At 42.6% G+C, this 24,303-nt stretch overlaps 1 protein-coding gene across 1 annotated transcript in view; it reads left to right on the plus strand.

The window, feature by feature from the left end:
- Window positions 1–24,303, plus strand: part of NCOA1 (nuclear receptor coactivator 1) — a 183,777-nt gene that overhangs the window by 35,654 nt on the left and 123,820 nt on the right. Inside the window, exon 2 of the mRNA XM_010583169.1 lies at window positions 16,560–16,728. The gene's annotated coding sequence lies outside the window, so the exon portion shown is untranslated. The remainder of the gene's footprint in view (window positions 1–16,559; window positions 16,729–24,303) is intronic.

Below are 24,303 nucleotides of genomic sequence, written 5' to 3' on the forward strand. Positions count from 1 at the left end.
AATGGTCTGGATCTTCTTGGTGGTTTGTGTCCTGCTACCTGACGCACCCTAAGTAGCACTTGGGAACCTCTAAAGGAAAAAAGGGGGAATAAATCCCTTAACAAGTAAATGAGGGCTGCTTCTCTGTTTAGTGTTTTCACTGGCCAGATATTTTTAGATTCCTGTATGGTTTTGATAACACTTGTTTAAGATTGATCTGAAAAAAAAAATTTCCTTTTTGAAACGTATTTTACATACATTATTGCTTTGCAATGTCTTGTCTTTGGGAGTAAAATAGTTCCTTTAGTCTGCTTATACTACTGTTCAGTAGGTGATTTTAAAAAATACTTATTTATCTGTATCTCCTTCTCAAAGTGTACTGAGGTAGAGAAATTACATTTTACACTTTCCAAATTAAAAGAAGGACATTTTGTTTGTAAAACTTCATGGAAAGCTGTTTTAATTTAAGGGAATGGTTCCGTGGTTGAAACCTCCAACTCTACCAGGTCCTGGCAATCTGTTGAAGTTTTAGCTTGAGCGAGTGATAACACCGTGAAAAGAAACCGTTTAGTGACAGGTATCTTCATATCATATCCGTGGATTCTGTGGCGCAAGTCACAAAGAAGATGATGTCTTTATTGTAATATCCCAGATTTGCAATTTTCCTACCGCTCCTCCAGAAATTAAATCGTCTTTACTGTTTCTTGGCGACATGCCCGGTGATGGCAGAGCTAAAATAGCAGGTCTGAAGGGAGGATGGGGATGAATGGACTGGCTGATCCAGCAGAAAGTCACGCGTTCCCAACCGTATCTCCTCCCAGGGTTTGGATATCGCTCCTCAACGACAGCTGTGGGGCACATCTGGCTGCCTCTGCGCCATGTGCTTCTTATGGTGCCACATGAAGCTGATGGAAATCAAATATGAAACAGGAGCTCGTCATTTTTTTGTTGCAGGAGGCAAGGGGCAGCCTTGCTTTGACCTGCGTTTGGGGCAGCGTTAGTCCGGTGAGCCAAACCCACGCTGCCGGCGCACCCGGCATCCAAGCTTCTGCCAGGTGGGATGGCTTTGAAAATTGCTTTCCTTTAATTTTTAAGAAATTATTCTCTTGAAACTGGGGATTAGGATGCCTCTGGCAGTTTGAGGAAGATAAGTAGGACTGCAAATAACAGGGGTGTGTAACTCATTTTCTGTATCTTAATTGCATTATAACACACCCATAGTCCCAGTCGGATGGGACCGAGACCTTTTAAATGAATTATTTGTCTGCTCTGCCTTAACATTTGTGGGGATTATTTTAATGTCCAAGAAAGACAGGACAAGATGTGGGTATTTGAGGGGTGCTAGAACAGAGCCTGTTAGGATTTGGCTCTTCTGGGTGAGTGATGCAAAGCAAGGCTGGCTGTTGGACGGAAATAAAATCCATCGTGTAAATCTGGTTGTCATTTTGTCATATTCGGGCAGTGCAGGTCATGAAAGACGGGACCCATTTTGCTGAACTGAGTGTCTCCTTGTGACGGACCAGTTGGTTTTCCAGCTGGGATCTTCTGTCATGTGTTGGCATCCTGTGTGAAATAGTATTTATCTTTTTTGGTATAGCATTTAAAATAAATCTCAAGGATGCTTATAAAAGTCTATTTCTTGTAATTTTCAGTTGAAGAAAATGCTGGGGTAGGTTGGTTGTGTGTTTGCCGCTCAACCAGCCAGGTGACTGAGCTGGGTGTAGAGTATGATGTTCACGTAGATCTGCAGCTCCTAGACTTGCTGTGCATTGGTTGTTGTAGGTGGCCTCCCAGAATTGGTCTTCTACAGCCTCGAACATTTCATTAAAAATGCAAATAAAGAAATTCTTTCCAGATAACAGTTTTTCCATAAGTGATGCTGAGCAGAAAAAGCTCTAGTTTTGGATAATCTTACGGATTTAATTCTTGGACTGAAAACGTCACCACTTTAGCTTGAGCTCCTTCAGTCATGACAAGAATCATTAATGTAATTGTTTAAACACAGTTGTGTAGGTGTTAGTCATGGTTATCGATGCAAGTATGGCCCCTGACTTCTAACATCTGGAAAAATCTGATCCAACGGCTGTTTCATCTGGTAGAATGATAAAATACTTTCTTTTAGCCTTTAATTCACACTAGGACTTTGCTAGCTGTCAAGATTATCTTGACATTTTATACAAACATATATCTTCTTATCATACCTATCTCTAATGCAGTTCCTGTAAACTGTAAAAGTATAAAATTAAGTTTTGGTTAAGGCTTAATACATAATGTATATGATCAGAAAAACAGTGGCTAATGGTATGAAATACTTTGAGGCAAGAATGGAAAAAATCTCTTAAATGCTTATAAATGGCTTTGGAAAAATAAGTACTTAGTCCCATGTAATCCTTGGTAACTTGCATGGAGGTAACCATGGAAATTTTATATATAAGGCTCATCTCCAAAGAGCTTATTTTAACACTATCTCTTGCTGCAGTCCAGTGCTTAACAACACTCTGCTGGCACGTGATCGACTTGGAGGCTCTGAGCAACCTGATCTGGTTGAACATGTCCCTGCCTATGGCAGGGGTTTGGACTAGATGACCTTGAAAGGTCCCTTCCCACCCAAACCATTCTGTGATTCTAAAACTTTGGTGCTGTCCCTTCCAATTTTGTGTGTTTGGGGAAAAAAAAACACTAAGAAGAAAAACTCCAAAATGCTCCTCCAGCCCACAGTTGGGGTTATGTGATAGTCCAGCAATTTTGGCTGCTGATAAATGAAAATCTTGCCACCGAAATGAAACACAGATGCCGTTCTTTGTACCTGTTTGCATTTTGGGAATGTGACCAGAAGCCCGTGCTGCTGAGCCACTTGCCTGCGTCGCCCTGGGAGGTGGCTGCAGAAGCAACGGAAGACCCTGGAAGATCTATAACGACTTAAATGATTTTAAGGCTCAACTGCTGAAAGTCAGAAATGCTGAGATTAGTAGTATGTTGCTGCAGGTGTTAAATCCAGATCGACCTAAACTATTATTTTGACTTAAGCCACTGGTGTTTATATTGTTTATATGATTTATTTTTGCTAACGAAAAACCTATTTCCTCTGGCTGCAGAACCAGAAGCTAACCTTTTGATTAACCATCTGTTTGGATTCATGTAATTTCCTTTTCCAGATCTATGACAGTTTTTCAAAGTCGCCTGTGCAGGAGACATTGATGCTTTACAAGGTGTAGTAAGCAAATCCCATAGCTCTTAACAAAAGGTGTTTGCATCAGTAATTCCCATTTTACACCTGTGGAAACCAGTGCGGGAGAAAGCTTGCCCAGGTTTCCAAATTTTCCTTCTCCCTTCTGCTTTATGCATGCATTTGCCATCTCATTGAATTGCTTTGCTGCTGCAATTAGTGATAACCACCTTGTTGCTCGGGCGAGGACAAGGGTGCGTTTCCTTCCAGCACCACACACGTGATGGGAAGGGGAACGCATGATCAGCAAACCCCCTTGTATAGCTCAGGATGGCGTTGAAATTGAGGTGTCATGCTAATGGGTTAGGAGATCGTTTTGGTTAATACATATAATGGAGGGGTGGCTGGTTTTTTGCTGGATTTGCAATGTTCTCTCCCTTCTGGTCGTGTTTCTATACAGCAAATTGCAGCTGGAGTGCTCTTGTGTTAGAGTATAAACACCGCTGGAGCAATCTGGGGATTAAGTAAAATGGATGCTTTAGTTGAGATACATGTTATCCTGTAGCTCTCTTTCTAGAATCATAGAATATCTCAAGTTTGAAGGGACCCATAAGGATCATCAAGTCCAACTCCCTGCTCCTTGCAGGTATAATTGGAGAAGATCAGAATTTCTGGGCTTGATGGAGAAATTACTGTGCCAAGTTCAGGACCTGTGGACTACTGGAGACCTCAGGGTGCTGCTTCTCCACCCTGGTCTATTCTGCCCAAATATGCCTTGGTTCTCACTACGGTGCTCCCCTTGCTTTGGGACGTGGGTCTGCAATTAAAAATATCCCGGCAGCTAAGGCTTGGTGGTCCTGCGGTGCAGCTATGGCATCTTCCAGGAGGATCCTGTGCAATGGGATGGGGCAGAGCAGCATTCATCTGGGATGCAGAGAGCTCCGCCTTGCTGTACTTGTGTTTTGGGCACGTTCTACGTGCCCATCTGAAGTGTCTACAGCCCCCGGTTTCTTTAAGATGGCTTTACCAGCAAAGCATGCTGTCCTTTGGTAGATCAAAGCAATTTGGAGGCTGCGTGTTGTACAGGTTTAGAATGGATATTGGAGGTGACACTTCTGAATCCTTTGCTTTGCTGCTAGCTTGTTTGTCAGAAAAGGGTATATCAAATTCTCCCCTCAAATGGAGACACCGATGAGTTATTTCAGGAGATTTGATCTTTGCTGAAGTTTCTACTGTGGAGTGCATCTTTGTACCACCTCCAGTGTAGCTGTTTCTCATTTCCAGCCCCTTTCGGTTAACGCTTCAAAGGAATATTGTCTAAGAAAATGCCAAATGCACTGTGGTTACCAAGTTGCTATTGGAAAAGGAGGAGGAAATTCCCCACTGTTGCAAACCAATAAACAGATCGGAGTTGGGAGTATGAATGTGAAAACAATATATTTCAGCTGGATAATGAAGAGAGATGTTAAATCTCAGCAACTGTTTAGATAACTGTCCTTTGATTTGTTTACCATCTGCTTTTAATTTCGAATAGGAAAGGCAGTGGTTTGGGACTGGTTTGAGGAGCTTCAGAGAAAATGGCTTGTTCCCTTTGCCACTAGCCACAGGTGGAAATTCTCAGCCAAATCCTCTGTTGTTGGAGCTGGTTTCCCTGGAAGGATCAGAGCAGCAGGGAGCTTGGTCTCTGGATTGATGGATGGGACAAACTTGAATGTTAAGGGTTGGTTTGCCCACAGGATCTGAAGCTCTGCAAGAGACACGTTTTGCAGAAAACACTTCTCTATGGATTGACTTCAAGCCGTTTATAAACAGTTCCCCGCACCCTCGCTTTTATAATGTTACATTCAACTTGCACGGCTATAGTCATCTGCTTTGGAAAAGTCTTTTTCCTTCCCTGCCTGTGCCCCCTTTTGATGACAGACCACACAGAAAACAAGCGTGATGCTGTATTTTCAGGGTGGCTCTGAACCGATGGTAGGACATGATGGATGCAAGAGCAGAGGAGTGGGAGGACATATATTAGCACTGACACTTTGCTAGTCTGCATTTGCAGCTGGAATCCCTTTTCTCTAAAATTACTGGAAAACAGGCTTAGAGGAGCGTAGCTGGGTGGTAAGAGATTTCATGAGCTATTTGAGGCTGCAGTGGAGAAAGGGAAAGGCGGTGGTTAACCCTTGACTTTTCTGTTTGAGTTGTCTTTGTTTCCCTTAATACAGTCCCCCCTTCACTGCTCTGGAGCTGCTCTTCCACCCAGTGCCCAGTCAAGTCCACTTTATACCACAGAATAGGCTTTATGTGCAAAATTATGATTATTGAGTCTGGTCTGGCAGGGGATGCTAGTAGCTGAGAAGGTAAAGCGGTTGCCCGTGCCGTCTCCACGCGGTGCTGTACTGCATGCATGGCCATCACATATGTTTGCAGGATTGGCAGGGGTGGGACGTCTGCCCTCGGCATCCCCTTGCTCACCTTCTGCAGTGTTGTTGACGAAATGTTTAAGCTGAAATAGTACATGAAAGCAGGGAATTTTCAATTTCCATTGGGAATCAATTCAGACAAAGCATTCAAATAGCTGAAATTATACATACAGATAAACTTACGGCATCTTGGATTTTTTTTAATAAGAAATCATAAATACATGAGAAAAAAGCTTTACAGTTTCTAAGTTCACTGTGGCTTTTCTGTATAAACACAGGCCCTCTACTCCCAGTAATACTTTATTTCTAAAGCACTGGTTAGGCATTCAGGCTGATAAGCATATAATCTTAAAAGGTTTGGCTATATCTTCCAAGCTGCCTTTAATGGTCCTCATCCATGGTGGTACCTGCGCTTTGCCAGCTGCAGTGGCAGCTTGCACGTTGGATGCTCTTGTATGTGGAATTTCCTTCCCCCTACACCCACCTTTCCCCTCTCTCGCAGTACAAGAAGCAGCATAAGCCATTTCCTGTCCTTGATCCTGACTTTGATGAAACCTTCTAGAAATGTTGTTACTACTTTAAGCAATTTGTTTTTTGATAGAGTCTCAGTATTTTTTTCGAGTACTGTACTGAAATAATTAAAAAAGGTAAACATGCCTTTAAACTGTTTCAACAGCATTGTATTTTAGTGTGCAGGAACATAGCAGTGATGAAGGTTTCGCTTTACATTTTTTTCCACTCATTAGTCCTCAAAATTACCTTTTTACTACTGAATTTTCTTTCTGTAGCTATAGCTACATATTCTTATATTATGCATATATAGATTTATGCTATTCCATAATATATGGAGTTATAACTCCAATGTAATGGTTTTCTTAGTATTAATATGTTTTGTGTTATTTAATTGTCAGCCAGGGATTATAGTAAACACAGTACTTCTGTGTTCATATCCAGTCTGTTTATCTGAGCTATCTGCATTGTATAAAAAACTCAGAGATAATGATGTGAGTTCTGGGGGCAGTGAGAGAAGAGCAGTTTTCAAATCTTGAAGTGGCAGTTGTTTCAGAAAGTTGTCTTCATTTCTTCTTTCCCCTTCATTGTCCCAATATATTTAATCATTAAGACATGACACTCAAGAAGCATCAGAGAACATTCTAAAATTATTTTGTTGGCTTTACTTTTTAAAGAAACCTATTGAGTCAGCTTCTCAAACTTCTAAATTGCTTCTGGATATAATGAGCTCTGCCACAGTTTGGATTCAATAAAGGTGATGAGATACAGATCTGAAATCACAGGGCTGAGGACAGTGACGTTTTTATTAGAGATGTGTACCCATGATGCTGCAGAGTGCTTTGCATCTTCAGCTTATGCTTACTCCCAAGCTTGACTCAGCATGACCCAGGCCCTCGTAAAGAAACATTTGAGGTATAAATGTAATTGAAATTTCAAATTAATTGAAATAAAGAGAATTAGAATTTCACAATATCTTAACGCTTCCCCCCGTTATTGTTTTGATGCCAGGACAATAAAGCATCTTTAGAGTTAAAAATGTACGACAAGGGTAATTAAGAGCTAGAAGTCCAGACATACTAATTAATAGCAAAGTTGTCACTGTTGGACTCTACTACACCTTCTCTGTGTTAATATATTAATGAAGATTTTTGAACTCTGTAGTCTTATATACAATATCCTTTATATATTTTATTTATGATATCCTTCTCCATTAGTTTTTTTAAATTACATTTTGTAGTGGAAGAAGAAAAGGCAAGAACATCTGTCCCAGGCTGCTGGTGCTTGTTGTTAAGCACATTTAAATGATGGATAGTAAGAAAGTAAACAGTTTAAAGTACTGTACCACGTACTTGTAATCCAGCGCACAGCTGTTCAAGTGATTGTGAAGGTTTGAGGCCACCACAGTCTGTGCATCACTTGGTATAACAGCATATTTGTGCATTGCTTAAGGTTTACTTGGACAGTAGCCTGTTTCACAATGGTAACCATACAAACCCATTTGTCGTTGTTTAATCATCGTCATTGAGTAGAGAGAAGAAAAGGTAGGAAAGAATTAAAAGTCAGTCTCATGTTCCTAAGATCAAGATTGTGCTTTGCAGGAGATCTCAGATTAGGGATTTATTTTAAAAGTGTGGTAGGAGCTGCTTTTGTTGGAACAGGGAACCTGTGGCAGCTTAAATTCCACTTTCAAAGATGCATCTTCTTTCCAGCCTGAGGAATTAGCATTTGCACAGCTCTTCAAACCAGTTACTCTCTTCTGTACGAGATATCTCTCTTAGATTACTCAGAGATAACTTTACGTATAGTCCTTTAGAAGCGTCATACAATTTCAGCCTTTCCAAGGAGCTGACATCAAGCAAGAAAGCAGTTATCACCCTTTGGCATCAGTCTGACAAAATATTTTGCAAACAACAGTAGACATTTTCAAGAAAACTTTTGGAAGAAAAGGAACCTGAGCACCGCAGGAATACTGAGCTTTATAAATAATTATTTATATGTCGTTTGGCTTGAAACCAGATTTGCCCTAATGAGGGAAACTGAATATTCTGAGAATGTGGATGCCATTCCAGAAATTAAGGTGTTCATAGAGTCTATCACCGGTTCAGCCGGTGAGGGAGGAAAAGAGTTGGATCTAATCTATATCAGGAAGTTATTAAAAACTAATGTAAAGCATGCAGTTAAGCCCTTTAATGACTTGAGAGTTTTTGGACATAAATCTAATGATTCCTTTGGCTAGGAGCAAGCTATGGATTAATTTGGCAAAATATAGTAATGGGCACCTGGGGTGCTGGGTTGTGTGTGGATAGCAAAATGCTTTGGGTTTTGGTTTTGGGATTTTCTTTTCTCCCCTTAAAGGCGACTTCTGCTTTCAGGATGCAAAACAGGAGTCCTGCTCGTGTATACTGTGGCAGGGATGGCTGAAGCACCCTTGGACAGTGCCATCTGCTAAAGAGCTTTCAGTTTTATTCTCTTTGCAGGATCCTGCAGCAGGTTCAGCGTTCCCCAGAGTTGATGGTCAAGTCATGGCAAGGAAGAGATTTTGACTTGTGTGATTTCTACTGCCTGAAGCTCCCAAAGTGGTCCAGCTAGGGACTTCTGCCAGCAAAATGCTATTACGGCCTCACAGTGCTTGTGAAATCTTGAGCTGGTTCAAAATTACAGCAATTTGTATAAATCTAAAACTTGGGAACTTTGAGCTTTGTGTTGCAATGAGGCAGGTGAATGAAGAAAAGCCAATGATGGTGTAGGAGACCTGTGGCAGGTTGAGCATTCATGGGTATATGAGATTGTTGCAAGAACCTGCCGAAAGAAGTTCTTTTATACTTGGTGTTGTATACATAAATACAGCTTTTCCTTTCTGTTGAGCTCTTCTCTTCCGGTGTGCCACCTGGAGATAGTTGGGGTTTAGAGACTCAACAACCCTCCATCTCGGCTTGTCCTCCTTGCTTGTCTCTCAATGGGTCAAAAGCCAAATTATGTGGCAGTGAAACTCAGCCTGGCCTCTTCAGTCCTTCAAATACCCCCAAGGGTGACTGCCAGACAGTCTGCCAAGACTGCAAGAGTTGCACAGTGGTCCATAAAATGGTGTTGCTGCTGCTTTGCCCCAACCTTGGAGTCACTTCTGCCTCTCTCCTCTCCCTGGATGGCTCCAGCAGTGCTGGCTGGGATCCTCAACAAATAAGCCTGGGTACTTCCATGTGGAGCTGCCCTAGGCTTGAGTTGGCAGAAGTCTGGCAGGATTCCTAACTTGGGCTGTGTGATGTGCCTCTCCTGTCTTACGTGAGCACCTTGGGCTTTGGGAACCAGCAGGTTAATTCACTGGTCTTGATCTGTAACAGTAGGAGCAATCTGCAGATGTGACTTTAGTGTTAGTGTTGTCTGTTGTTATTGATTGGCTAAATGAACAAACCCAATCAATTTCTCCTTCAGATGTTTTTTAAAACATATTTTACACTTTCTGCTTTTCAGTTAAAGCCCAGCAGTTTCATCTAGGATGAGTGAGATCACTGCAAAACCTGGCACGTGTTCAAAACCTTAGAAGTACAGAAAGCTGTTTATTAAACTTCCTCATGGGTAGATAAGACAACTCGTTTTACTGGAACAAAGTTAATATTTTTTTTTTTTCATTGAGGTCTTAGTTGTGTAAAATTATGCTTTCCAAATACAGTGATTGTTTTTCTGACCTTTTAATTTGCAACAGTTAACTGGCAAACAGATTTAGCCCTCTTGCAAAACGGCTTTTCTCTCTGTGTCTCCTGCAACACTTATTTGGTATTGGTTATAAATCAAGCAGTAGTACATGAAAAAAGTAGATAAGGAGAAAAACAGGCTTTCCAGATGCCCAAAAATGTGTATAAGTTCTTAAGCAAAATGAAATTTAAAGGGAGCCTGGAAGGGTACTTCACGAGGGGAAAGCGTAGTGATAATAAGCATTGCCTTGAAACTGTTGCCTGAATGTCCTTACTCCAGGGAGATTAAATACACCTTTTAAAAATGCAGCATTTACACTGGCCCAACAACCTTGGAGTTTGGAGAAGTTGCAAAAAAAATTTGGTGCTGCACGTTGCTTGAAAGCAGGAAGAGAAGGAAGGTCCTTGTGGGAGCCTCCCTGCAACCTCCTGTAACAAAGCTGTTCTTTTTTGTTACTGCTTTGTAGTGTGCCCTTTTTATATATAGCACAGCAATGAAAAATGGGTAAATAAATTATGGATTTCGTCAACATACAATGAACATTAAATCCCTCCTAACTCCTTTCCACTTGCTTTTCATAGTTGGGTATAATTTGATTACCTAGGCTAAATGGAACAAACTGTTGCAGTCGACAGACGGGAGAGGATCCTACGGTCACAGCGTGGGACAAAGTTGGACAAACCCATGTTTGTCTTCATGTTGTAGGTTTGGAGCCTACTTACTGAGTGAAGAGAGCAATGCTGTTTCTGATCCTGCCTCCACCGATCCTTGTTTATGCATTTTAATATTAAACAGTCACCAATAAAATATTTAGAGCCTTAAGTAAAATATAACAAGGGAGGTATTGAAAGATGCATGTTTCACATGCTAAATGATGACCGCTTCAAAGGTGCTGTGGTGGCTTGGTGCATCACGGGCTGTGTGAGAACTTACTTGCAAAGCGTTTATGCCCGGTAGGTCTGTGGCTGAAGATGCAGTAGAAAGCACATGACTTTGGGGGACTGGAAAATGTTGTAGTAAGCTAAAGATGAAAGGTTTTGGGTGGGATCTAGCTCAGATGAAGGATGACAGGAAGTTTTTTCTTCTGGTCACTGGAATGTCTGAAATGGTTTAGCAGATTTATTTTACTCAAAAAATGTATTAGCAGTTGACCTTGAGCCTAAACACCATTTTAGCTTCCTTACGCTCTCCACTAATTTTTCAATCGATTAGTAGAATTTCAAAGCAGACATAAGGATGGAAAAGCTCATGGGTTCAGCAACACATCCGGCTCTCCTGTGTGTGTTTGAATACGTTTTCATGGGATAAGAAGAACTTTTGATACACTAAATCTGCTATAGTTAATGCAGGATAGTTTAGGTGGAAGGGGTATCAGGAGGTCATCTGGTCTGAACCTTGGTCAAAGCAGCTTCAGAGGATATGCTTAACAAGATCATGGATAACCCACTTCTTGCCCTCAGCTTCAACTGTTTAAAACCAGGGTCCAATCCATCGACTTGTATGGGATATTCTTTGTGCTTTGTTGGGTTGCAGGGAACAGCCCAACTTTGATGCTTTGTTGGAGGGAGAAACATGGATACACTTAAAGCAAATCACTTCAAACCATTCAGTGAAAGTTGTCAATAGTTTGAGCAAGAAATGCTGAGTACGGGATTTGGTAAGACAACAGAAGAGCAAAGGTCACCAGTCAGTGCAAGCTTTATTGAAAGGGCTTGGGGTTTTTAATGTTGGAGATTTACGAGTGCATATTCCTGCTAATTAGGTGGCTTTCTGATGAAAGGGAAAAATATCCTGGGTTGTTGATGTATATAATCTATGGACACTTATATCTTTTATCTGTCCTCCAGATCTCTTTATATCTTAAACTGAAAGCTTGTGCATAATAGCACTTGTAAAGTGTCTCTTATTATTGCGTCAAGGCATAATGTTTTGGAAAGAAAAGCCAAGATCCATCCAGCTCCTTTAGCTTCTTACTGTGATTTATGGACAGGTAGTGGGGTGCAGATAGGTTTCATAGTAATGACCTGGGAAAGCTTAGCAAAATCTTGATATGGTTGAGGATGAGAAAACGTGTGGGACATAAGAGATCTTGAGGGGATGGAGCGGTTCTGCCAGGGAATTATGTCTGGAAGATCTTTGGTCCTCAGTAAATGAGGCACGTGTTTGTGTCTGCCTCTCAAACTTGCTTTCTTCTGCTGATGTGGGCTCAGATTGTTCAATGATGTCCTGGTTTCAGCTGGGGTAGAGTTAATTTACTTTCTAGTAGCTGGTATAGTGCCATGTTTTGCATTTAGTATGAGAAGAATATTGATAACACACTGATGTTTTCAGTTGTTGCTAAGTAGTGTTTAGACCAAGCCAAGGGTTTTTCAGCTTCTCATCCCCAGACAGCAAGAAGGCTGGAGGGGCACAAGGAGTTGGGAGGGGACACAGCCAGGACAGCTGACCCAAACTGGCCAAAGGGGTATTCCAGACCATGTGACGTTATGCCCAGTATATAAACTGGGGGGAGTTGGCCTGAGGGGCAGATTGCTGCTCAGGAGGTAACTGGGCATCGATGGGCGAGTGGTGAGCAATTGCATTGTGCATCACTTGTTTTGTATATTCTAATTATTTTTCTATTATTATTGTAATTTTTATTTTCTTCCTTTTTGTTGTATTCAACTGTCTTTATCTCAACCCGCAAGTTTTACTTTTTTTCCCCCCGATTCTCTCCCCCATCCCACTGGGTGGGGGGAGTGAGCGAGCGGCTGCGTGGTGCTTAGTTGCTGGCTGGGCTTAAACCACAACAGATGACCCTGGGACAGCATCACCCCACTACTTCTTGTGCAACTGCGCTGCAGTCCGGGAGTGACTCTGGGGCTGCCTGTAGACTGCCTGTGGTTCAAAAGCCATGGTTTCGCCATCTCTGGAAAAGGAGAGGTTGTTAATAGTATCTGATATGGTCACCTACATGAGAGACTGTAGGACCTCCCCGAGTTCAGTTGTATTTGAAGTAGTGGGTTGAGCTCCCACGTTCAGGAGTTTTTCATGCACGCAGCCAATGCACTGCTGTTGCCAAAGGAAGCTGCACTGGGGAACCGTGTGGGGTTGGTGGTCCACTGTCACTGAGATCGTTTCCAAAATGCAGTTTCCTCTACTCTAAGGTGAGAATATAAGAATAGCATTGATGGATCTCTACCCTGTTTCTAAAAGCAGAGCCTCCAGAAGGATGTGAGAACTGGGCAGACCCTGTATGATACTTGCCCAACTCTCCAGCCTCTGATCTTTCAACTTCTCCAGGACTTTCCCAGCCAGCGATGATGTCCATCTTATTAGTAACCATCATGGGTGTCTGCTGTGTGACACAGCCAGGCTTTCCTTGAGCTTGCGCAGACGTTTAGCGTGCACAACATCCTGCGGCGAGGAGCTAAACCGCTTAGCTGGGTTGTGGGTGAAGAAACCGCTGTCTCTTGCTTGGTTTTGGACTTGGCACCTGCTACTTTCATTTCTTGCCCCTTTGTTCTTACACTAAGCAAGGTGCTGCTGCCTTCATAGGCTGCTGGTGTGTCCCTGCTCTGTTACATCCCATCTGGATGGGGAGGGGTCTCTGCTCCAGGTTTGTGTTTGGTGGTAAAGATGTGCAAGGTCTTTGCTTGTCGTCATGTTGGTAAAAGATCCAGATCTAGTGTCCTTTGCTATCTGCAGCTTTTAGAGTTGGTGTGAGTCTGAGATGCAGAGGCTTTTGCTCTTGGCTTGCAGGAGGATGAGTAAAGTAGGGCACAAGAACTGCTCCTTCTGGTATTTCAGTGTGAGCATGTGATTAATGATGATCTAGTTATATTTTATGACTTGTCACTTGACCAATTATTAATTGTTTAATATATTCCATGTTATGTAATGTAATTCCAGTTACTTGAGAAGTCAGACTTTACACATAACACCGAACTCTTAAGTCTGTTGCATCAGAACTGTTACAGTTTGCAGCCAATCTTGCAGTCTTAATAAAATGCATACAGTTGATTTAAGACCTATGTGTTGGTAGATATCCCCTATTTACTTCCCATAACTCCTAATTAGATTTTATACCAGCGTTTTCCTTTTCTTCCTGGGATGTAAGCTGGACTGATAGCTTTTATTAGCCTGGTCATCCTGCTCATGCATTTAAAATACTGACACAACAGTATGTCCTCCAATGCTCTCAAACCTCCCAAGTTAACACTTGCAGGAAGCTACGATAAATGGTGCAGAGTTTTTCTTGTCCGGCTCTTTTAAAGCCCCTGAGATGCAGTTGAAGATCTCCTGACTTAAAAACGACCAGCTCTGTTAGCTGTTGTTTCACATCTGCCTGCATTGCTGTTTGGAATAGAAAATGTTTCCTGTGGCATGACTATACCATCTGGTTTCTTTCTTAATTAATGAACAGAAATATTTGTTGCATTCTTCTGCTGTTCCTATAATATTGCTGGTGGTTGCTCTCTTTCTGTGCAGTAACGGTCCTTGGCCATTGCTGGAATGTGCTGTTCCTAGGTAATTTTTATAACCTGATACACTCAAACATGTGAGTATTGTGGTTCTTGTCATTGCATTTTGCTTCTCTTACTGTTTCATATCACTACATTTCTGCTGTATTTTAATATGCCAACAGTTTAGTTTTTCTTCTCTTTGTTATATATATATATTTTATTCTGATTGTTGCTCTCCTTTTCATGAGAGACAAGTTGACAAGAGTTATTTTATTTTTTTAGAACAGGAACATCTTCCCTTTTTAGTCTTGGGAGCTTAATCCCCCCCAGACACACACCTCACCCTGGGAATCTGGAAACATATTCTTAAAGTTTCCATTATTATTTATGTTTTTCTGTTTTTAACATTCCTTCCTTAGCATCATTTTGTCCATTTATTGTAGGGGTAGTGAAAGCAGCTGGGACGTATATGTTGTTTAGAAATTCAAAGACTGTCTCCTACTGGTAAAATGCAACTTTCAGACTGGAAGCCTGAGTGATACAGCAGTTTGTGCATCTTTTGTGTTCGTTTATGTGCATGTGTGCATAAAAATGGATGCTGTCTGCCATCAGGATGTGCTCTAGTCATACTTCTCTGTTCAGATGCGGATCCATAAGCTTCCAGAGTTGTTCTCTGCCAGTGCCTTGGAGACGATGCTGCCATCTGAGTTTTCCTCCCTCCTTTTGCATGTTTGATTTTTCATGAATACATTGCAATGAGTGACTTACAAGAGTCTTGTGTTGCTAATGACGGGCGCATTATTAAGATGGTATTCTAATGACTGTGTCCATCTAACTAATTTCTTTTGTAATAGCAAGAGTGGCAATGGGGACAAGCAGGTTTTGAACTAATGATGGTACTCCCCTCATGTAATTTTAGATGTTTGGATTTAGAGGTATAAATTTAACCCAATAATCCTAGTAACCCTGTGAGAGAGAGAGAAAGAAAGAAAATAGACACATCCTGGAAGTAATTTAATGTGGACTCCTAACCTGGTGGTTCTTGGGGACCAAATGCGATCTGCTGAAGCAGCAGCCAGCCTTTGGGGCTGGTTGGGCTGCTGAGGACCTGCAGACATCTCTGTCCAGCAGCTCCAAGGGAAGATTCATGGACCTGTTTATTGACTGCAGAGGGACCCTGGAATTACCAGCTCCGGTTTCCAACCAGCTCATAGGTGTCTAAGGTTGATTAAGATGAATTGCATCCTATAGCTACTACAAGTAAAAGTTCAAAAGCAATTATTGGGACTTCTGTCTTGAAGCATTCGATGGGATGGGTAGCAAGCGTGACTATAGAAACTGCAATGTGTGGAGTGGCTTGGAAGAAAGGTTATGAAGCTCATATCAGTGGTTTCCATGGCTGTTTTTTTGTTTTGTTTTGTTTTTTTAATTATTTACTTTTTCATTAGAATTCAGGCAGTGCATCACAATATGAAGAGCCCAATTTTATGAACTTAAATTTTTCAACCAAGCAAAGTCTTTGCAAGCCACAAATTAGTTGACATACTAGCATTTGGCTCGAGAGGAACAAGGTTCAGACTGTTATGACTTACAGGAGAGGGGCTGGCTGAAGAAAATAGACATACTGCAGTCTTAGTATCTTTTTATGGCATACATGCTTTGGGAGAGAAATAATTATGCTCATCTCAGGTTCAGAGACTACCTGGCTTACCTGGTGATACAGAAAGTCTGCAGAAGAGGAGGAACTGGAGAAATCCCCTTGTTCTGGTTCTAGCTTAATGCTTAGTAACAACAGCAATTTGCTATCTGTGCCTTTGTGAGGCAGGGAAGGATATCATTATCTTTGGATTTTATAAGTTCGGTGGTGGTCTGCAGCCTGTCGGCTGTAAACACCAACTGTAATATTCTGGTGCTAGTTTTTATCTCCCATGTTGCATAGATGCTGTCTTGCTATGGCAGATTTGCTACTAGATCTGTGCCGTGTTTTTCTGGAGGGTAGTCTTTATTTCTTAGGAGTGGCATTGGCAAAGAGGGAGGGGAGAATTGAAAAAAAAAAACAAAACAACTTACTGGTTGGAGTATTAAGCTTTCATTTACTTTATTTCCCCAAGTAGCTTAAAGGTTGAGGAACCTTGATGAGTTGATGAGTTCTTTTCCAATGAAATAAAAAAGATACCTTGCAATTGATAGTATTGAGGTGTTCAGCAAGCTATTAATGATGTTACTGTGAGTTAATAGTTGACCTCAACTTTGCTGTTTTCCTACTTAAAACACTGAAAATTGCATCATGTGAATAATAATTCAGAAAGATAAATGAAAGGTAATGCAAACAAACTGTCTTTTCCTCCACAGGACTCAGTAATTGATGCTGGTCCCCTGTCAGAAGAGTTCATTTGAAGACTGCCCATGGAAGGTCGATGCCTGTGTTTGCTGAGGCTCTAGGATTCTGCCGTTTTGCTGTTTAATTAACTGAAGAGTCCAGTTTTTCCCATGAACCATCTTTCACCTCAGGAAGATAGAGGTAAGGTTGCAGGTCTCTGTTTCTTCTTTCCTCTGGCGGAAAATGTTTAAATCTGTGATGGACGTGGTTTTTGCTGGAGCACCTCTTCATGCGGAATTAATTACTGAGACTGCTGAAAGCAAAAGTCACTGTTTTTCTCTGTCCTTGGCATCCTTTGGGTTGTTTTCTGTACATGAGATGTTCAGTCAGTCTGCATTGCATTCGTAGCTACAAGAGTTGTTTTTAAAAGCTCATAAAGATGAAATTATTGCGTGAATCAACTGTGCTTTCTCAATATGTTTTGCAAAATTGAATAGCTAATTGCTGCGGTGGCAGAATGGTATGCAAAGGATTTGTGCTAAAGAATAATATGTGGTTTTGGTAAGTCAGTGTTATGCTGTAGGCTGGCTTGTGGTGTTGATCAGGTGAATTGAGTCCGTAACTGGAGAATTCTAAGTCACAAACTTGGGAAATCACAACGTTTTATGGCAAGGGCTACTACAACTTCCAGAGCAAGAAGTGTGTACTCAGCATCCTTGTAGCTCTTACTAGATGATGCATGTAACAACTTGAACACTTCTGTGGTTTGCCCGCAGCCGGCAATATCTTAAAGCAAAATCGTTCTAATGGAGTGGTAACTCGGAAAGACAGTAGAATATATTTAGAAATGAATAAAATGGTAAACCAAGTTGGATGATGTGTTGGCTGCAGCTACTGTATGGCTGTGGGATTTGCAGCCTCTCTCCATCAAGACTGGGAGTGTTTACTGCTGTGGACCGTGAGTACGCAAGAGAGGGGAGGACCTGTACCCCTGTTAATTCCCCTGGAAAACCAGCTTCTAGCTAACATGCCGTAAAGCAAAAAATTACATATACAGCTGCTTTTGTCTGATGAAATGTTATACTGCTTGAATCACAATTCCCTGAGATAGCTGGTGTTGCAAGAAACTTTGCATCGGAGCTGGTTTTGGCTGGAGTGCAATGGAAAATGATATATTTCCTTCTGGATTGAGCATGGCTTGCTCCTATGCTCCTCTTCAGTGCAGTGTAAATACTGGTCCCAGTAAGATACTGGTGGTGTATGTCCTCCGTAGGCTGCTTTGGCCACTTAGTTTCTGTCCTTGAGTTGGCTGCTTCCTTAAACTGTGGTGGAATGATCGCTGCAGCAGGGACTGTGGTGGCTTGGAGATGTCAGTGCCCCTGTTCTAGATGTCCTCCCCTGATCGGTTTGGTGGCCGGAGGGTGGATAATCGGGCACCCAGGATGGGTGGTGGTAGCTGGGGAGCCATCCCCCGCCTTGCCCTAATCTGTCTGGCTGTCCAGTGTTTGCCCTGCATTTTTGGGCAAGGCTCTTTGCTCTCTGCTTTGCTGTTTTCTGTTCCTAGCACAAATGATGGCGGTAATTAGGCATGGTTGTAAAATTTGAAAATAATATCACTTCTGTATCGCTGTGTGCTATCCTGACTGTTAGCTTGGAGTCACCCGGGCAGAGAGGAGCTGGCAGGCTGCCAGTGAGTGGTAAGAAACCAGCAGAGCCCCAGTCCAGTGATGGAAGCGCTGCTTGGAGTTAATTATTAAACTGCGCTTTGCCCGATAAAGGCACAGTTGAATTCAGGATTTTTCACTGCAAAAAGATCACCTATCCCACTGGACATAACAGCTACTTTTTCCATTGGAAATGGGTAAGCTGTATCACACACAAACAAAAAATCTTAGCTGCTGTGACTCTTGATGTCTTTATTTTTCTCCCCAATATCTGACCAGATTCAGCTTTTGAAGAGGTGACCTCGTGGGGTGGTGGTGGGTTCTCCCTGCTGCCGACCTCCTGCTTTCCAGGTGCCGATTAATACCTGCCCAGGCTGGGAGCTTGCAGACTGAGGGTCTTGGGCTGGAGCATGCTGCAGGCTGTGTACGCAGCTTTTGTTCTTTATTTTCTTCTTCGTGCTGGCCCCCCCACCCCCAAGCAATCAGTACAAATCACACACCCAGCAGTGGCCAGGCTTTACCTGAGACATCTCTTAATGTCAGGCAGCTTGACGGATACAGCCCAGGCAAGAAAAGGGTTAAATTCTTAACTATGAAATTGGATATTGTTGCGGGGAGGAAGAGTGAGTTCTAGACTAATTTTAAGGGTGAGGTGCCTCCTCTGCTGCTCTGGATTTCCCCTAATTTGGGGGACTGATGGAGTAGCCCCTGCAGTTGTGTGTGGGAAGTCGGGGGGAGCCCTACCTTCATGCCACCTGGCATCTCCCAGCCTTTCCTTATTTTTTTTTTTTTTCCTCCCACCTGTCTTATTAAATTTCATTCTTTCCTTTAGCAAATGGACTTTTTGGCTTGGCATGAAATCTGGTTGCTGTGATTGAGTTCCCATCCCCTTTATACTGCAGCGGGGCTTTGAGATAAAAAAATGTAAATGCAATCGCTGAGATGCTCCCTCCCCCACCCTAGCCCTAGGTCTTTGCTGAGCTGAAACTCCCTCTTTATTTCTTAATGATCATATTCCTTCAACTTTAAATAGATTTCCTGCTGTTAACAGTGTTTTCAAGTGTTGCAACACTTTATAAATGGTATCTCGTGAGAGGTATTTACCGTAGGTGAGTTTCCTTGAAGTCATAACCTCTGCCTTGCCGTTCCCTTTTCCCGGGGGCTGCTGGCGGGGTAGGAAGGACACAGATGACAGGCTTGGCAGTCACCGTACTTCTAAATCATCTGTTCTTCTACCTCTTTTGTTAGTTTTAGAGAGGGATGTTGTTTCAGCCATGTGTTTGAAATGGAGTCCTGCTGATCAAGACAAAGATGCACACAGCACTTTTGGGGACTTAGGAAGAAGAAATCCAGACTTGTCTCGCCACATATGAATTAAAGCCATTGGGGCACCCCTGAAGCCTTGCTTTTAAAAAGCAAAGAGCACAAACAAACCAGGAACCCCCGCCATGCCCACCGGAAAAGGCTCTCTAGGTTGCCTGGTAGAGAATGGACAGGACAACTGCTGTGGACCACGTGCAGGGAGAGGTCTGAAGCTTCTGCCACTTTGCAGAGGACACCCACCAGCAACATTGCATCTTCAAGTCGGGCTTTTTGTACTTCTGCTGGCCAGCCTGCAGCTATAATAACAGGAGATGTGTTTCTCTTTTTAGGTTGCCAAATACAAATGCTGAAGTGTTGAGTTGTCTTGGTTTTTTGGGGTTTGTGGTTTTTTGTTGGTTTTTTTTTTTTTTTTTAGAAGAAAAGTTAGAATGAACATGTGGAGGCCCCCAACATGTTTCTTTTCATATTTGTCTTGAAGATGTTATAGCCAGCTGTCACTAGCAAAAAAGTTTGTTAAAAGCATTCACCTTGTTGAAGGTGTTTGAGTCTTCAAACTGAGTCTCCCCATTTTGTTTTTATTTGGTCATTTGATTCTGCCGCAGTCCTTGTTTGGATAATGTTGAAATACCTCGTTCTGTTAGATGTTTATATGTTAGACGCACCTGCACAATGCTAAAGACAAAAGTTTCAAGCGTATGTTGAGAAGAAACAGTTGATGGGATTTCAGATGTCTCCTAGGGACTTTGGCTCTTCTGTGCGAAATTAAGAACTGTTTCTATAAGGGAGCTGGTTGTAGTTTCACATCTGACAATTCTTTCTGTTCCTTTTTTCTAAAAATACCATTAGATGATGTTGTTTTCACACATAAATCCTATAGTTGGACAGTTAGATTGGATGCTTTGTTTATACAGAAAGTATTTGAGACACACAGCTCTTCCGTTAAGTAGAACTTTTGGTGCTTACCTCCTTCAAAAAATTAAAATGTCTAAGTAAGGATTTGGTCATCTTCCATTAAATGTTGCTTGCCCAGGAGCTTTGATTAGATCTATTTTGACTACTTTGATTTAATATCCAGGTTGCAGTTTTGCGTATCTTTTGGAACAAACCACTTCATCCGTTTGCCTTACTACTCCTGGAAATTTTAAGCAAATGTACCTTTTTCTTAGGCTTTCACATTTCTATGCAAATCCAGCCTAATTCTTTGACCGTGACCAAACACCAGCTGCAGAAACCCTGCCAAGGTCTGAGATGACATTGTCCCTCCACCATTGGTCGCTACCTATATGGCAAAGCTGGTGGCTTCTATGAGTTTGTCCAACAGCACAGTTCTTGTGAGCACTCCTCGTCTGCAGTGCTGCCAAGTCCTCCAGGGTGGGCTGAGCCCTCTCCAGCGGCTCTTCAACCCAAGCTTCTTGTGCTGAAGCAAGTGAGAAATGCTCATGTGAACTTTTCGGCTGTGAGCGTGGTATCCTTTCCATAGACGACCCAGGAATGGGAACATCTTAATCTGCTGCAGCCACTTCTGCAGTGATCAGTTTATCATTACCTTTAGTGTACAGCATTAATGCAGATTGTAACCCTTTCCTCCACATTTGTGGTTGTTCACTGAACTATGAAAGCCCAATTCATCGTTTTCTCCAGCCCCACCATGTAGGTAGCTCTTGCTGTGCTGAGGAGATGAGGTGAAAACATGTTAGTGTCTTGGCTGAGCAGGATTGTAATCGGCATCCAACAGGACAGTAAATGATGCTGGATATGTTAATGGCTTTTTAGTCTGCTGGGTTCTCTGCTGCCCTCGAGGAATTTCTGCTTCCTGGGCCACAAAGATGATGTATCGTTTAATTGAAAACCACACTCAAGTGAGTCCGTCAGTTTTCAGGACTTAATGATTTGGTGTTCTTTCCCTAATGTAGTATTTGCTGTACAAGCCCTTCCTGTGGATATAAGGTTATAAATCGGTGCCTATTTACTTTATTCCATTGTTTTTGCTATTTTGGTACCTCTTTGTCAGTTTGTGTTAGCTACTGCTCTGACCTTCTCAAGGGCACCTCTTCAGCGTCGGGCTTCCCGTTGGCTGTCAGCTCTCTGGAGGTGAGACACCAGCAATTGCTCATTCTCCCTGCAAGACATGGCTGTGGTCACTGGCTCCATAAGCCAGGGAAGTATGAGAAATTCTGCCTTTTTTTTTTTGTTCATAGAAGATGATCCAGAGGTTGGCAGGATTAGAGTCATAGAGTCAAAGAATGGTTTGGGTTGGAAGGGACCTTAAAGATCATCTAGTCCAACCCCCCTGCCATGGGCAAGGACATCTTTCACTAGACCAGGTTGCCCAAAGCCCCATCCAACCTGTCCTTGAACACATCCAGTGATGTGTAGGGCATCCACAACTTCTCTGGTCAACCTGCTCCAGTGTCTTACCACCCTCATCGTAAAAAATTTCTTTGTTATGTTGAATCTAAACCTACCCTCTTTCCGTTTCAAACCACTGCCCCTTGTCCTGTCCCTACAGTCCCTGGTAAAGTCTGTCTCTCTCTGTCTTATAAGTCCCCTTTTAAGTATTGAAAGGCTGCAATAAGGTATCCCTGGAGCCTTCACTTCTCCAGGCAGAACAACCCCAACTCTTTCAACCTTTCTTCACAGGAGAGTTGTTCCAGGCCTCTGATCATTTTTGTGTCCCTCCTCTGGACCTGCTCCAACAGGTCCATGTCTTTCTTGTGCTGAGGACCCCAGAGCTGGACACAGTACTCGGCAAGGGGGTGTGTGTGTCCCATGAGAGTGGAGTAGAGGGGCAGAATCCCCTCCCTCGACATGCTGACCACACTGCTTTTGCTGCAGCCCAGGGTACAGTTGGCTTTCAGGCCTGGAAGTGCACATTGCCAGGTCATGTCCAATTTTTCATCCACCAGTATCCCCGAGTCCTCCGCAGAGCTGCTCTTCATCCATCCCCCATCTAAATTGATAGTGGGGATTGCCCTGACCCAGGTGCAGGACCTTGCACTTGGCCTTGTTGAACTTCATGAGGTTCATGTGTGGCCACTTCTTGAGCTCATCAAGGTCCTTCTGGATGGCTTCTCTTCCTTCTAGTGAATCAACTGCACCACTCAGCTTGGTGTCATCTGCGAACTTGCTGAGAGTGCACTCATTCCCACCATTTAGGCCATTGATGAAGATATTGTGCAGTACCAGTCCCGATACGGACCCCTGAGGGACACCACTTGTGACTGATCTCCGTTTGGACATTGAGCCCTTTGTATGAAGCACAGTTCTGTTTAGTCAGTGTAGAAGTATTTAAGAAAAAAATTATCATAAAGTAATAAAAACGTGGGTGAGCATTTGTCTCGCTGGGCAGTGACACATCCTCATGGGCATTGCCACCCTGGCTGTGTTCGTAGGGTGATAGCTATCCATTCTGGAGGGGTTTCTTCCTCCTGCCACAAGATTTTATCTTCTGTCTGAAGCCTCTTAGATGGGGTGAAGCCAGCTGGGACTAGAGCTGGGGGTAGCGAGTTCAACCCTGCAAGAGATAGGTTCTGCTCCTGGATGCTCATGGTCATCGTTCTCCCTCATCGCCTTGGGCAGACCTGCTCTTCACAGCAGCTTCCGGGGAAAGCGTGGCACAGCACGATATCTGAAAAGGAGGTCCTTTTATCTTCTAAAAATAACAAATAAACCTGCTTAGAACTGCCTTTTTGTTTGTTTTCCTACTTTTGATCTTGTCTTTGAAAGAGAAAAATTTTAGATGGGTTAAACCCTTAGTAAGGACTATTTGTGCTTTTAGCTAGAGAAGTCTTTTTTTACCTTCCAGTTATCGCTAAAAAACATTTTTTAGAGCTGATGGGAGTTGTGTAACCACTTGTCAATAACTCAGGAGAGTGGTAAGATCTGTTTCTGGTAAACTTTCAAGAGATAAACACAAAACCCCAAAGCTACTGTTTGGCTGACAAAAAGTGAGAAGAATTTTTCTGTTTTTTTTTTTATTTCCATGCTGAGTTGTTGGTGAATACCTTTCACTGGCGCCAGGGAGGTTTTGCTAAGTATGTGGCTCTCTTTGCTTCTCAGTAAGAAAACTATCAATACTTAGTTCCTGTGGTTTGAAGATGAAGGTACACACGTTAAAACACACACACACATGCCTGATGCCATCAGGAAGGACCGAAATATAAAAGTATTTCCTGGCAGTTTTGCCCGAGTGCTGGTTTAAATGATAATTTACTACTGAGTCAGTCTTATGAGCTGGAGACAGTGGCGTCATCTACAACAGTACTTTCCAAGAACCAGAAATACTGGTAAATAATTTTCATTACAAGCAAGTTTTAGGAGTGCAACACCCGTGAAATCCTGATTATTTGGAATGCAAATCTTAATTTTGCTCATCCTTGATCAGCATTCCTCTGTGGCATCCTGTCCTCTTCTTCCCTGACGTGCCAGCATCTCAAAGCACCTCAAATGATGCTTAAAACTTCACAGTACATCGCTGGTAAGAATTAACAACACCAGGTGAAATTCAACATCTGCAGAGAAATTGTCTGCATCGTCCGATGCCCTGCTGGAGTGGGAGAGGCTGCAGAAAGGTTCTGCCTGGGCCTCTGGCATTAGGGTAGCTAATACACAGCGAGCTCTTGCCTCTAAAGTGGAAAGGTAAGTGATGTTTTTGCATAAAATCTGTGTGTCCCCCCGCCCCCATATATTTACAACACTTGCTCTCCTTGAATTTACTTACCTTCTGGAGTTGTGAGTTAGTGATTAGGAGAGCACTAGCTGTTGCTAAGAGGATAAAGTGATAGGAAAA

The sequence above is a fragment of the Haliaeetus leucocephalus genome, unplaced genomic scaffold (assembly GCF_000737465.1).
Source record: "Haliaeetus leucocephalus isolate CR32 unplaced genomic scaffold, Haliaeetus_leucocephalus-4.0 Scaffold871, whole genome shotgun sequence".
Taxonomy (NCBI): domain Eukaryota; kingdom Metazoa; phylum Chordata; class Aves; order Accipitriformes; family Accipitridae; genus Haliaeetus; species Haliaeetus leucocephalus.